This window comes from Neophocaena asiaeorientalis, unplaced genomic scaffold (genome assembly GCF_003031525.2).
Source record: "Neophocaena asiaeorientalis asiaeorientalis breed wild unplaced genomic scaffold, Neophocaena_asiaeorientalis_V1.1 scaffold133, whole genome shotgun sequence".
Taxonomy (NCBI): domain Eukaryota; kingdom Metazoa; phylum Chordata; class Mammalia; order Artiodactyla; family Phocoenidae; genus Neophocaena; species Neophocaena asiaeorientalis.
Genome location: NW_020174429.1, coordinates 1,170,664 through 1,186,257, shown reverse-complemented (window position 1 = coordinate 1,186,257; position 15,594 = coordinate 1,170,664). Strand labels below are relative to the sequence as shown.

The window sequence follows — 15,594 nt, the reverse complement described above, 5'->3', positions numbered from 1 at the left end:
CTACATTTGTTACATGAAAAGAGGTAGCCTTGGGCTGAAGTCGGTCATGTATCATTCAGAACTCACCCAGTGCCAAGTGACAGAAGCCCAACCCAAACTTGATTTTGGCAGCATTTCCCAAAATTCACCACCTTGGAGTTTTCTGTCATGGCTGGGTACCAGGTGTAATGTTATCATTGACTTTGTCTTGACTTTTTGTTAAACTAAGCTTCCTGCTAAGCAATCATGAAATCACAAGTTCCATGTACTAGTTATGTTTTCTTTCTTTAATGCACATTTAAATGAATACGCGGCTTTAAATTGTTAACTTGTTCCTAGATGTTCGACTGAAAATCAGCCTATACTCCCCATCAGTGGTCTGAACACAGTACTTAAAGGCAGAGGAAGGAGGTTTACTGCATGGAGAACCAGCCCTTAATTTGTTTTCTCACTGATGAGTGTGGTATGTGACCTTGGCCAAGTCACCTAGTTCTTCTTGCTTCAATGCCCCCATTAGAAGAAGCGCATTAGCCCTGCCCACTCCCACTCCTCATAAGAGCACCACGGGGTAATAACCCCTGGTTTTGCTGACAACCGCCCATCCATAGCAGTCAGGGTACTCAAGGTGTCCTCAGCCACTGGGATCTGAAGGCCTCTTCCCGGCCATCTGAATGCTGGAACCAGAGGGCTTCGGCTTCCTAGATCTATGGAGGTCATGAGCAGGCAGCTGAGTAACTGGGAACTTTGAAAGACACTCACCTGCTTTTCTGGTTTTAAAATCTATTACCGATACCTTAAGTAAACTTAGCTCTAATGAGGTAACTAAAATCATTAACACCCTGTGGGGATAAACCAGGGGCTGGGCTGGCAGAGGATTAAAAACCAGGGCCCTGAGATTGTCCACAAGCAGCCTGGCCAACCTCATCCTAGTTCTTACTGCGCTGTTTTCAGGCTGCAGAATCCTAGAACCAGGCCACCACCCTCTCCTCACCCTCACCATCACCTGCCGTCTACCTGGGTCTCATGGGAAATGGCAACAAGATAAGGCTAAAGACGCAGAGGTCTTTGGCTCAACATGGGATCTTTTAAGGTGTGCTGCCCCCGTGGTTGGTTTCTCTCTGGCATGAATGAGACTGCAGTCAAGCTAGAGGGAGAAAGCACATCGTATCACTTACCATCAACCCTTTCCCCACACCCTCTGGCTGATATAACTCAAAGCCCACATCCTTAAAAGACCTAGAAGGGTGTCTGGCACAGGGTGGGGATAATTTCTACCTTACTGAAAAAAATTAATTTTATAGGGAAGGAGCAAACTGTCAAACCATAGGTCCAAATGGCCAGATCAGGTAGACCTAGAGCTGCTACCTCAGGTGCGGGCAAATGCCAAAGACGACAGCACAGGGATTCCTCCTCCCCTACACCAGTCCATGCTGAGGATATACTCCCTGCCTCAGAGGCCTGGCACTAGGAACCTCAGAAGGAGACAATCAGGGACGTTAGATAGTATCTCATCCAGTCGCTGAGGTCGCCGAGGAGAAAACATCCAGATTCATTGACTTGCCCAAGTCATTCATGGCAGACGTAAGACCAGTGACTTTCCCAGAATGCCACAAGAGGACCTCAGCATAACCTGTCAATCCCCGTGTGTGACGGTTAAGGTACAACACTCAAAATAGCAAAACAGTCTATGCCGCTTATTAGCTGTGTGACCTAGGGTAAATTACTTAACCTCTCTGTGCCCTCATTGTCTCATCTATAAAATAGAAGGCTAATTAAGATAACACATGTAAGGTGCTCACGAAGCACTTAACACAGTAATACGTAACAAATGTTAGGTTTTTAAAGTTATTATTGGATTGCCCCAGGGTTTCAGCAGAAATACCACCTGTTCGATCCCTGAGGTGACAGACATCCACCCCCACCCCACCCCCAAACACAGCGGCTCACAGTGCAGAGTCCAGGTTCTGGAGTCACATAGGCCTGGATTTGGAGCCTGGCTTTCATAACAAAATAGCACAAACTGGGTAGCCTAGACAAGAGAAATTTATTTTCTCATAGTTCTGGACACTAGAAGTCTGAGATTAAGGTGTCAGCAGGGTTGGTTTCTTCTGAGCCCTCTCTCCTTGGCCTCATAGATGGCCACCTTCTCCCTGTGTCCTCACATGGTTGTCTCAGGTATCCTAGTCTTAATGTCCTCTTCTTTTAAGGATACCAGTCATATTGCATTAGGGCCACCCAAAGGACCTCATTTTACCATAGTTACCTCTTTAAGGGCCCCATCTCCAAATACGGTCACATTCCAAGGTCCTGGGGGTTAGGACTACAACATACTTTTAGGGGGGATACAATTCAACCCATAACAGCATGGTGGATTACCTCTCTTCCTCTTTAGGAAAGGAATATGTAGAGACTCACAAATCCTTATCCAGGGCACCGTGCTGTGCCACACTGAACTGGTTTGGAATCTGGAGAGCTGCCCAAAGTGAACAAGTACCTCCCCTCATTCTACAAATACTCATTTTGCTTTAAAAAAGATCTGCGTCCCTGGAGCAGGGACCCTGTGGCAAGCACTGCCCTAGCCCTATGGGAAATCCACAAGTGACTCAGACCAGGATATGATCTTCGAGGGGCTTATGATCTCCGGGAGCAGATCAGGCAAGAACCCAAGGAAGGGTGGGAGTGACGCAAAGGGCTAAGTGTGCTAAAGATGTACAGACCGAAGGCTGGGATGAAAGAGGAGGACAAAACTGACCATACAACAGAGTACAGAAGAGCCCAGAGGGCACTTATTTGCTCCAGGAGACTGGGTGGTCTTCCCTTGGCCTGAGCTGTTTGTTTGTATCAACAGAAGGGGATGATGGTTTGGGGAGGGGAAGATGGTGTCCCCCATAATCTTCCCGTGGCCTACATTCCCCACGGCCAGAGTTCTCAATTAGCAGGGGCAGGAACACTGACTCTGCAGGATCCAAGGTGTCCAAGCCACACTTAGAAGCAATTTCCTCCCTCAAGCCCCACAGCTGCCAGCACAAGTGACTGCTGTCTATCATGGACCAGCCAGAACCTCGGCCCCTTAGGTATCTCCAGTCCTGCTGTCAGGGCCACAACCAGCATAGGTTCCCTCCCTCTCCCTCCCTCTGGACAACTCTGTTTGCTCGGCTTCTCTACCTGGCCCCGGTGACCGGAATGCAGAGGGGCCACTGGGGGAAGAGGACACAGAACCTACCTGAGACCACACAAAAGACCTCCACGAGACACCTAGGGTCCTACACTCCCATATTACCTATAGGTTAAGAAATAATAATTACTAGAAAAGGCAGGATTATAGTGAAAGAAAGAAGAGTAGTTGCCAGAGCCCAGGGGGTAGGTTTGTTTTCCTTATACCTCAATTATATTATAAGAAATTATTTTATAAAAAAATATATCTCAATAAAGCTGATACATCCCCAAATGAATAAGTAAAATCACAATGAAACTTGGTGAGGTAAACAATCATTGCTTACCTACCCATGATCCCCCTCTCCACCTCCTCGCAGGCACTTCTCCCTCTTGCTATAGATGAGGCAGAAAACACCAAAACTTGCTTTATCAGCCTCCATGGTGAGGTATCGAGCCATTTCTCTTCAATGGAACTTGATAGTAAATTCTAGCAGGGGGATTCTGGGCAAGGTTTTCATGCCTGATACATTAAGACACAAGGATGGTACAGCCTCTGTGGAAAATGGTATGGAGGTTTCACAAAAAGACCTAAAAATAGAACCACCATGTGACCCGGCAGTTCCACTCCTGGCTATATATCTGAAAAAAACAAGAACACTAATTTGAAAAGATACATGCACCCCAATGTTCACAGCGATATTATTTACAATTGCCAAGATGTGGAAGCAACCTAAGTGTCCATCAACAGATAAATGGATAAGGAAGATGTGGCATACACATACATACACACACACACACACATATACACACACTGGAATACTACTCAGCCATAAAAAAGAATGAAATTTTGCCACTTGCAGCAACATGGATGGACTTGGAAAGACAAATACTGTATGATATCACTTATATTGGAATCTAAAAAATATAGCAAACCAGTGAATATAACAAAAAAGAAGCAGACTCACAGATACAGAGAACAAACTAGTGGTTACCTGGTTTGTAAAAGGTACAAACTATTATGTATAAAACAAATTAAAGGATATATTGTACAACATGGGGAATATAGCCAATATTTTTAATGACTGTAAATGGAATATAACCTTTAAAAGTTGTAAATCACTATATTGTATACCTGTAACTTATATAATATTATATATCAACTGTACTTCAAGTAGAAAAAAAAAATTTTTTTAAGACACAAGGAGAAACTCACCTTCCTGCCTGCCTTCCAGTACAGTTACGTGAGAACGTGATGTGTGGAGCAGTGGGAGCCATACTGTGACCATGAGGGGTCAAGCCTGAGCCAGAGGCCAATGTGCTGTAAATGGTTGCCTGGAAGGTTAGAGCGAGTCCTTAAAATTATCATTGACCCACTGAATCAATCAACTTTAGAAGCCCTGCGTTCAGACTTCGGGCTGGATAAGTCTATAAACATCTTGTTTTTTAAGCCACTGTGAGTCTAGTGCCTTTACCTGTAGCCAATAACATCCTACAAACCAGGTGGTTTTCATCTCCCCAAACTTCCATCTCCAACCCCAACACTGAGATCATAGTGAGATATAAGATAGAATCTTGCGGCTGTAAACTAAGACCCATCAGAGTTCTTAGTCCACAGTCCCCACAGATAAAGCTTTCCTCTCTAGCCCCAGAAAAACAGGAAACAGAAGCCAGTTTCTCTTGCAGCCAAGCCCCGCCCCTCCATTAGGCCTTCGTGCGTCCTGTAGTACAAAGGACTGATGACAGTGTCAGGTATGACCCACATGCACTCGCCCTCCCCGGCTCATGTGGCCATAAGCCCCCATTTGCCCAGGACAGTCCCAGTTTCTATCTGTGTCCTGGCATGATTACTAATGGCACTCCCTGTCACTCTCAAAAGTGCCTCCATTTGGACAAAAAATTATAGTCATCCTACTTCTGGCTGCCTCAGCACACTTTTCTTTCTCTTTACCCAGTACTTCTCACACCACACAAACGTGGCCATTCTGTCTTCCCCACCAAGATGAAGACAGGAAGTAGGGACCCTGCCAGGTTCGTCTGAATTCCTCCGACCCACTTCAGGCGTCTGACGCATGTCCGCTAAACCAAACCAAATGTTAACGGAGGTAACAGGCTTAGGGTACAAGGTTTGAGGCAGGGCTTCCCTGGTGGCGCAGTGGTTGAGAGTCCGCCTGCCGATGCAGGGGACACGGGTTCGTGCCCCGGTCCGGGAAGATCCCACATGCCGCGGAGCGGCTAGGCCCGTGAGCCACGGCCGCTGAGCCTGCGCGTCCGGAGCCTGTGCTCCGCAACGGGAGAGGACACGGCAGTGAGAGGCCCGCGTACCGCAAAAAATAAAACGTTTGAGGCAAACCAGTAGAATGTGAGCATGAAGAACAATTTTTGGAAGGAGAAGAGGAGAAAGTGGGTACTTTCCCAGAATCCCTGCCCTTCACCACTGGGCCCTGTCAGGAGCGCACATCCGGGTATCCAGCTGGCTGATGCAACCTCGCGACAAAGGCAACTCATGCTCCTCATAACACAACACGGCGCCTGTTAAATATATGAACGTCACAGATGCCAGCCAACCTGTGAATGCAAAGGATTCCTCAAAGAGCCCGGGGCACTGTAGACAGACACCAGTGGGACTCCTGGACCACACATGTAGTGGCCATCCAAGGCCACAACAGACCTAAGGCTTCAAGTTTCCAGGGAAGATTCTTCCCCACCCCAGATCCAGGCCGAGACAGACAAGCTCCCCCCTTGCATACAAGCTCTGCCTTGCATGCTGGGAAAAACACTGTCATTGTCAACACCGTCCTGTTTAGTGACACATCAAGATGTGGATTGTCCAGCAGGCCACCTTCTTGATCTCATGGTTCAAACTTGTATGCATCTCAGCAAATGACCCATGAATACGGCAAAGGCCTGTGGGTTCTCAGCTCGTGGTGAGATCATGACATTGCCTACCCCAGAGGAAGGCCCTATAAGGGAATAGCACAGGAATGCCTGCCCCACCCACTCCCGGATGGAACCACACACATTCTTTCTGAATAACTTTAGCGCTCAATTGTCACAACTACAGTAAGGCATTTCCCCGGCTCTGCTGCCCTTTCTCTCTCCCTCACAGAAGTTACTTATTTTTTTTTGAAACCCCACATTTGTTTATTTATTTATTTTTGGCTGTGTTGCGTCTTCGTTTCTGTGCGAGGGCTTTCTCTAGTTGTGGCAAGCGGGGGCCGCTCTTCATCGCGGTGCGCGGGCCTCTCACTATCGCGGCCTCTCTTGTTATGGAGCACAGGCTCCAGACGCACAGGCTCAGTAGTTGTGGCTCACGGGCCTACTTGCTCCACGGCATGTGGGATCTTCCCAGACCAGGGCTCGAACCCGTGTCCCTTGCATTAGCAGGCAGATTCTCAACCACTGCGCCACCAGGGAAGCCCCAGAAGTTACTTTTATTTAGTAACACATACCGACAACACCTAGCACTGTACCCAGTACCTAACAGATACTCAATAAACGTCAGCTCCCCGCATCAGATTCCTGAGTCACTCACTTACAAACTGAAATGTATTCTGGGTGCTGGAGGAAGGAACTTGCTTCTCTAGTCTGGAATCTGAAAAGCACTGAGCCAAAGCTTCTCAGAACTTCTGCATCACAGCCAGCTCAGCAAACCTTACATCTCGTCTTCAAAATCTCCCTCTTTGCTAAGGAAGTTAGGATGGAAGTTGGCTGGATTCTCACAGAATCTTAGCTCGACAAATTAAGGCCCTTCCAGCAAAAGCGAGCAAGATGGTGAAAGGCCTCCAAAGCATCTCTCACCACAGCCCATGGCCGAAGGGGCGATGCGTGGAAATAGCCGGGCAGTGCCTGAGGCTCACAGGAGGCCTTCCAGCTGCAAAAGCCTTCTAATGAGGGAAGGCACTGCCTCGTGAAGCCACATAATCCCGGCCACGGGAAGCCTCTGAGCGAGTGCTGGTGGAGACAGGATTCCCACACCAGGTAGGAGACCCACTTGGTGACCTCTAAGGTGTCTCCCAAGTTTGAAATTGGAGGTACTCAAGCCTCTGGGCTTAGGGCTGATGATGTAGCACACAGTCTGGAGGGACCCGGAGCTGCTGGAATCTGCACAGCCACCCTGAGGAGGAACCTGGACAGACGCCTCGTCTGTAAAGACCCGGCCTGAGTCAACAGCGGGGGAGAATGTCTGACATTCCTAGACAGGGCCGTCTGCAGGCTTCTGCTGAGAGATGAAGCCCTCGGGTAGGTGCAGCCCTTCTCCACAGCCATGCACACGCCCTCAGCAGTGTATAAGGGTCATGAAGGCCCTTTTCAAAGGTTCCCGCCAAGGCCTCGTTCTCCTTCTCCTCACTCAGCTCCCCCCATGCCCCCGGGTCCTGCAGCATCTCTCCAAGGTGGAGACCCAAGTCAGCGAAGGGTGAAGAACCCCAGAATCTTCCCAGCTCTCATGAGATCCTGGAGCCCACAGGCAGGAACACCCCGGCCCCCAAAGGCTTTAATGTGCTAACTCCCTGGGGACTCCTGGACCACACGTGTAGTGGTCATCCAAGGCCACAACAGGCCTGAGGCTTCAAGTTTCCAGGGAAGATTCTTCCCCACCCCAGATCCAGGCCAAGACCGACAAGCTCCCCCTCTCCCGCTTCCATGCCACTGGGTGGACATCTATTCCATCCTCTCTCCAAGCCTGCACACCTTTGCAGGGGCCCGTTTCAGGCAGGGCCCTCCATGCCAACTCCCAGTCTCACCTTGGACCCTGGAGGAGGCAATGCCAAGGGCTCAGCTGCCTTTGGTTCTGAGGCCCCTCAACACGCCCACAGCCAAACCCACCCCCAGGCCTGGCCTAGCGTCAGTGCAAGCTTACACGTTTGAGTTCCCTGGGGATTTCTCTCACATTCGAGGAGCTCAGCTCTTCTTTGAAAGGATGCTAGTTATATTTCACACAGCATTTCTAGGTGCTTGGTAGTTGGAAGGTTTTGAGATTTTTACTCCTCTATGGTACTAAAAATATTCCAAATCAGTGTTGGAATCCCCTCTTTGGACTTGTTCACGGGAACCTTCTCTGGCTGACCTCACCCCACACCCCAAACAACAAACTCTGGCCACATCCCTGCAGATCCAAATACGTAGGATGAACACCTACTGTGTAGGTCCAAGCCTTCAAAAATGAAAAGACTGGCACTCTGCCCAAAACACAGCAGCCCTGTAAAAATGCGGCATGGCAGGAAGAGAAGTACCAGCAGGCCTCTTGCATTTCATGTGCAGCCCACTATTTGTCCAGGTTATTCCAGATTTTTAGTGGTTTCATATTTCCACATCTTGTCTCCCAACTAGACTGCCTTCTCCTGGGCAGAGGTCCAGGTCTCCCCTGCCCTTTACTTACGCCCTGAGGGCCTGGGAAGGGCTCTGCTAACCAGGGATGTTAAAAATGACAAGGCCTCTCCCCTAACTCACTTTAAGGCTTCCAGCTGAAGCGCGCTCCTGGCTGTTGCTGGATTCTGCCAGCTGGGCCTCCAGCATGACACAGCATCCCCGCCTGGCTTCCCTGACGACAGCGGCCCGCCGGGCGTGACAAAGAATTCTCTGACAATGGGAGGAAGAGGTCTTCTCATTGTCTACAGCAGTCCCCACGGCAGTCACGTTCAGCCGCAGGCCATTCCCCACTCCCAGAACTGTAGCTCCTGCCCACATCTCCTCCTCAGGCTTCTACCACGAGCACTGTGTTGTCTGCAAGACAGCTCCACGGGATTATCCTACCAGCAATTCAAACTCACCATGGCTAACATTAAACTCACCACAATCCTTCTCACCCCCCACCAGAGCAGACCTGCTCCAGCCACCAGAAGGGCCCTGCCAGTTAAAGGCCGCCATCCACTGAGTCCACAAGGCCAGAAGCCTGGGAGTCACTGGGACTCCTCCCTTATCCCCCAAAGCTAAGCAATCACGGCCGACTTTACTCCCCAAACATTTTTAATACGTGGCCTTCCCTCCTCCCCATATGTCTCATCCCCTGGGACCTGAATGCTGCATGGAGCTTGTTGTTCCCTCATCAGCCCAGAGGCTGCCTCTGGCTCCCAGTCATGCTCCCTTCTGGCCCATGGCCGAGTGCCTCGACTCTGCTTAAAGCCCTGTCCTCCATGCTGAAATGTGATGTCCTCAGCCAGGCTCACAAGCTCCTCAGAGCGGGGCTCTGTATGCCTCTCGGCCTTGTGCTTGACTCCCCTGGGGCAGCCCCTTCCTCCACCAGGCAGCCTCGGGCCTCCACGCCTTTCTGCCCACATTCCTTCCCCCTGAAGGTCCTTCTCCGGTCTCTTCTCCTGGCTAATTCCTTTTCATACATTCAGATTCAGCTCCTGCATCATCTCCCTTAGGAAGGCCCCTCTGATCTCTGAGGCTACAGCAGGTGGCCCTTGTCTGGAAGGCAACTTTCTCCACCACTGCGCTCACCACACATGCTGAATTTAACTGTTTAAGTGCCTGCCTCTCTCGAGAGACAGTGGGTTCTTTGAAGGCAGGAGGGCTGTGCCTGTTCACGGTTGCAGCCCCAGGGTGTAGCACAGAGCTGGCCAGAGAAAGAGCCCAGTCACTATGAGAAGCCTCGTCTGACTGCAGGATCCACCCAACCTCCTTGGTCAGCTCCACCCGGGACCAAGCACACACAATTTCCCCTTCACCATTTTTGGGCCATGGTTCCAACTGAAACCTCTGCCAGGTCTGCCACAGCCCCAGACCTACCCTCAAATTCACCTCTTTCATGAAATCATCCCAAACTGGCCCCAGTCCACATATCACTGTCATGATAACTGCCTCCCATACTTTATCCATCCCACCCCCGGGTAAGTTAGCACTTAGGTCTGGCTCCGTGGTTGGACATAAGCCAGCAGTGGATATCATGAAGAAGGAGCTCCAAAAAAAAAAAAAAAAAGAAGAAAAGAAAGAAGCAGCTCCAAAAAGTTCGAGGTCCTCCACTCATAAAAGTGTAATGATGATGTGCCGTGGTGGACCACGTCAACTCAGGACACCAGATTTGAAACCTGAAGACTCAGGGTCAGATCCCTGCTCTACTACTTACTTGTGACTGCGGCATGGCAGTAACCACAGAGGCTCAGTTTCCCCATCTGCAAAACGGGAATAACAACAACAGCCTCACAGGGTATTATAAAAAGCAGATGAAATCATTTGTGTGAAATAGTTCATAAACTGCAAAGCCAAATCAGGTGTAGGGTATTATGCTAGTCTCCAGTGCCAGCCAACCCCCTATCCAACTCCACTACCCCCACCCCCAGTAGTTCTTCTCCTTGCTTGAGTCAGGTAAGAATCATATGAAATATGTGGGTCCTCCTCCTAGAAAAATGCAGGTACGTAACAGCTGTACAAACCCTTTCAGGAGGCTCCTGAGGACCCTGCCATGGAAAGGGAAAGCCACAGACCAAACTTAAGAGCATTGGAAGGCCCCAAGCATAGACCTCTCTCCCAAATGTACGCTCTCATCCAGATTCCTGGCGGCCAAAGATGAAAGATAGGGCAAGGAAGGCCAGGTTTGAAGGAAAGCAATCTCAAGGCTAAAAGACGAATTCTGGGGCCTTTCCTGGAACCAAAGGGAAAAAAAAAAAAAGATGCAGAGTTTTCACTCTTTGGGAAGTAAGAACCCCACTTTTTTTCAGGAAGCATCACAGTACAGAGAAAGAAGATTAAATAGGGCATCAAATTTTAGAAGTTCATGTTCCACTCTGCCAAGGGCTCCCTGTGACTTTGGGCAAGTCACTTCACCTCTCTGGGCCTTGGGGTCTTCAGCTCATCAACAAGGCCCTTCCCAGCTCTGGGTGCCTAGATCTGAGGATGTGTCTGTTCTCACTCTGTTCTGAACCACAGCTCTGGCCGGGGATTAATTCAGAAACAGGCAGCTGTCGATAGTCAGCTTGGGGGTAATTCTGAGAGAAGACCACCATCACAGCAGTGCCCTAAGTTAAACTGCACGCAAGGGGAGGCAGGAGGGCACAAGAGCCAAGCCTGAATGTTAGCAGCTGAGCTCAGGTGACCAGCGAGTCAGCAGTGAGGCCCAGAGGTAGAGGATCCCCCTCAAAGAGAACACCAAAAGGGGCTGCCACTTTATTGGGTAAGCTATGCAGAAATGCCATCAGGTTTGGAGAACTGCCCAAAACTGCAACTTGCCCGTCTGGTTCGTACCTCCTGTTCTTTCTCTGGGCTCAGGACTCTCTCCCCATCCTAACCACCACCTCCTGCTTCCTCCTTCATCATGCGAACTGCAAACAACAGAACCTTAAAACAAGGGCAGTGAATGCAGGGGACACGGGTTCAAGCCCTGGTCCGGGAAGATCCCACATGCTGCGGAGCAACTGAGCCCGTGCTCCACAACAAGAGAAGCCACTGCAACAAGAAGTCCGCGCACTGCAACAAAGAGCAGCCCCCACTCACCACGACTAGAGAAAGCCCGCGTGCAGCAACGAAGACCCAAAACAGCCAAAAATAAATAAATAAATGAAATTTATTTTAAAAAAAAACAAAAAACAACGAAACAAGGGCAGTGGACCCCAAAACTGAGATGAAATTGGAAAACAGTGTCAAGGACCCGGGAAGCAAGTTGGAGAATGAATAGGTTAAAAAGCAGACTCGTATTAGAACATATCCATAGACCTGTGAGACAGAAACTACTAAACTCAGGCAAGGCCTGAGTGAGACCCTGACCAAAGCCACTGAAGACAGCCTATCACAGCCCATTACTGTCCAGCAGAGCTGGGGCAGGAGCACAGAGAACAACTTGTCAGTTCTTCATTGCTCAGCAGACTAAACTGTTGGTTGGCTTCAGGGTCATCTCTCGTGAGCTGCCTAACCTCTACAGAAGGACAGACCTCTTAGGGCTCACCTGGGAGGTTCCAAATAGTCTGAAGTTCAGAGCAACAAGGCTCTTCTTCCTCTGTGGCTTCCTTCTGCATTTGCTGTAGCACAGGGACTCGCATTATGAGTCCCTTGCAACCAACATATGTGAAATTGACTAAGTCCCAGGGCGAGTGCTTTAAAATATTTATGATTTGTTCCCTCCTGCAGGCTCTGAATCATCCGTTTTCTGCACTGCAAATTAGCTGTTTCTGCTATCCTATCTTTGTGTGCCCCAAACACAGCAGAGTATCTAGACTACAGAAGGTGCTCAACAAACATTTGCTGGACTTAAAATCTTACATTTATCTCCACAGCTAGAAGATGTTTTTGCCAGGCAGGGCCACTATGTTAAATTTTCTTTGTAAGCACTTCAAGATACACAAACATGTTGGTGTTCAATACATATTTGTGAACGAATAGCTGATTATCTGACCAAACCTAATAACCCTCCAGGCTCTGTCTTGAGAACCTTCACGTGTGAGAACTCTGAGAAATACATACAGTTATGTAGGAGCTCTTTGTTCTTTTCAAGGCTTCCCCATCCCTGGAGATGGAGGGGGCAGGTTCCTGGGTGGTTTCTCAGGAGCTATACTTTAAACCCATGGTTTTGGAACCAGTAAGTAAAGAATAAACCTTAGATTCAATAAAGACCCCACGAACACACCCATATGAACACAGGCATGTGTTGCAGAAACATACACCCATATGTATTTATTACACGCAGGTATACATACTGCATGTATCAAAGCTGACGATCATTCACCAACAGTAAATTATCAGATGAGTGATAACAACAGCAATGCAGACTTCTGTTTTTTAATACTTATTCTCATTAGGACTGGTAGCAAACCAAGTGTTTTCTGACAAAGAATAAATACCATAATTTACTCCCTTTCTTGGGTTCAGTATTTCTTGAGGTGCCAAGACCTACACTTTAAGGTGGTCACTATTTAATTAAAAGCCATAGTCTGAGAAGTGAAATCACAGAAACGCCTCAGGCAAGTCACGTCAGTTTTTGAGCCTCAATGTGCTATTCTGTAAAATGGGGTTAATATCCCCCTACCTCACGGGACCCTCTTAATAAATGCAATGATGCGGTGGGGGACTGCCCAGTAAAGTCATACAAACATATTGTTATTCTAGCAATCTCTTAATCACTGATGACACTGTATCCCAGAATGCGTTACAAAATTACTGCTCCAAGCGCAAATTATCCAGGACGGACACTTGACACAGCAGATGAGTTGATCTGTGTGTAAATCGAATCCTGTTTCAAATACTCTAAGGGAGTGTATCCTGTGAGGGACTGGACATCTTCTAACGTCTGCTCGGTGCGTTCTGTTCCACTATGATTGGGTTTTCTCACACGCCGGGCAATTTTCTCGCGCGGTCCCAGCATGCTCATACCGGGATCCCTGAGGTTTACGGCCCAGACCCGGAGCTGGACAGGAGGAAACAGGCCGGACAGCCTGCGGCCCCTCCCCGCCCTCTGGGCGGCTCCTTCCTCTCTCCTCCAGCTCGGGCGGTCAGCGGCGCTCGTGCTGTGTCACTTTCGCCATCGGGAGCCTCCAGCCGCCGCGGAGCCCGCAGCTCCAGCGGCTTCCTCCCTTTGCGCGCGGGCCCCTAGCCTGGGAGATAATCTCCGGCCGCAGAGACCCAGCGCCGAGCGGACAGAGCCGGCAAAGGCATGCGGCCGGCTGGGCACCCGGCAGCGGCGCAGGAGGCAGCGCGGGGCTGGGCCCGGGGCCGGTCAGGCCGGACAGCCTTCGGCCCCCACTGTCTCCAGGTCGAAAAATTGGGAGGGGGTGCGCAGAGCGCGCTGATTCTCTCCAGGATCTGCGAAGGCGGCAGCAGGCGCGGGCACGAGCACCCACAGAGCGCCCCGGGCCAAGGGTCAACCGAGGGGCGTGGGGGGGCAACGCGCGAGCGCCCGCGGCTCCTCCAGGCCCAGCCAGACCAGCCCCCGGCGCCACCGAGTAGGTGGACAGCCTGCCGGATCAGGGGGGCGTCGGGACGCGAAGGGAGGGTTACGCAACCCCAGGGTCTCCCCGGGCCCCCAGCCGCACGACTCCCCTCTCCAAGTAACCCAGGCGCGAGCGCGGACACACACACCACTACGAGCCCTGGCGGGACCGATACCCCGAGCGATCTGGGCCCAAGCGCGTCCCCACGACGCCGCGGTCTGCGGTCCCCGCCCCCCCACACACGCCAGAGCGGTGTGTACACACACAAACAGCTGGGCGCGGGAGGCGACGCCTCACCCCCCGGGTGGGAATGCACACCGCGCCGCCAGCCACCCCTCCCCTTTACACGCCGCAACCCCCTCTCTGTTCACACCTGCCCCCAAACCCCAACCCTGAAAACTCCACGAAACCAAACAGCCAACGCCGCCCACAGGAGGGCCTCAGACTCCCGACTGTCATTTAACGTCAATGGAGAGACGTACCCAACTCAGATGCGCGGTCCCCGGGACGCCTCCCTCAGATGCACCCAGGCTCCAGCATCCGGCCCTCAGGGACAGCACAGCTCCGCCGCAGATCACCCCCACACCCCCACCACGGCAGGCGTCCGGGACAGTCACCTGCTCGCTGAAGGACCCGAGCCGGAACCCGGGTCACCAGCCACCGCGAGCTGGCTTTTCAGAGCCTGTCAACTTAACCCCGGCTCCGCCGGACAGATCTGTTCCCCAGGCCCAATTACACCGCGGCGACAGGAATGAATAATAATAATATATTTTTTTTAAGCCAACAGAATCACCGCCGTAGGGAATGTCCAAAGCCGCGACCTCAGTGGATCTACTGATTCGGGTTCCTCCTCTGCTCCCGTCCCCCGCGGCCCGCGGGCTCACCGTGGACGGAGGGAGGGTGCAGCCTGTCTAGACGACAGACATCCCCGCGCCCGCGGGGACGGGCGCGCACACACACACGCGGCCGCCACAGACACAATCAGTCACCAGAGGAGGGAGGGGCGGCGTGGAGATACTCTCTCGGGGTCCCTCCGGGAGCCGCCACCCTACCTCAGTGGAGCACGGTCAGAACAGCTGCAAGTTTGGCCGGTACTAAACCAACTGCTTGATGCAGCAAATGCTGGCTTCAAAACAAAAGAGAGGAATCAAGCTCGCTCTCTTCCTCCCCCCGGGTCGGAATCTGGCACATGACAGCGGCTACACCAAGCGGCTCCAACGCGAGCCGGGCTCCAGCCGTGCGCCCCCCAAAAACCCCCCCTCCTCACTGGAGCTCCAGAGATACGGCTCCCCTACTGGCGGGGAACCCGGCAGGGAAGGGGCAAACCTCGGGAGGGGGCGAGATCGTGGAGTGCGGTCCTCGACAGAGGCGGGGAAGGTGGATGCGCGCCGACTCCTGGCTGCCCCGGGCGCAGGGAGGGGGGAAGGGGGCTAATTGTTTGGGTCGGTTTTCCCGGATTTATCTATAAGCACGCGCACGTCACGCAGCCCTCCTCGCGGGTCCCCGAATCGATAGGCAATCAGAGATGACTAAAAGAGGGGGGCGGACGGGGGGATGCTCACCTCGGGGTTCCTCTGGCCGCCGCTCCGAGCCCTAGTCGGGG

General features: G+C 51.4%; 1 protein-coding gene across 2 annotated transcripts in view; it reads right to left on the bottom strand.

Annotated features, from left to right (window-relative positions):
- CTIF (cap binding complex dependent translation initiation factor) overlaps positions 1-15,594 on the bottom strand; it is a 304,284-nt gene extending 288,690 nt beyond the window's left edge. For both annotated transcript variants that reach the window (XM_024756820.1, XM_024756821.1), the window contains exon 1: positions 15,554-15,594. The gene's annotated coding sequence lies outside the window, so the exon portion shown is untranslated. The remainder of the gene's footprint in view (positions 1-15,553) is intronic.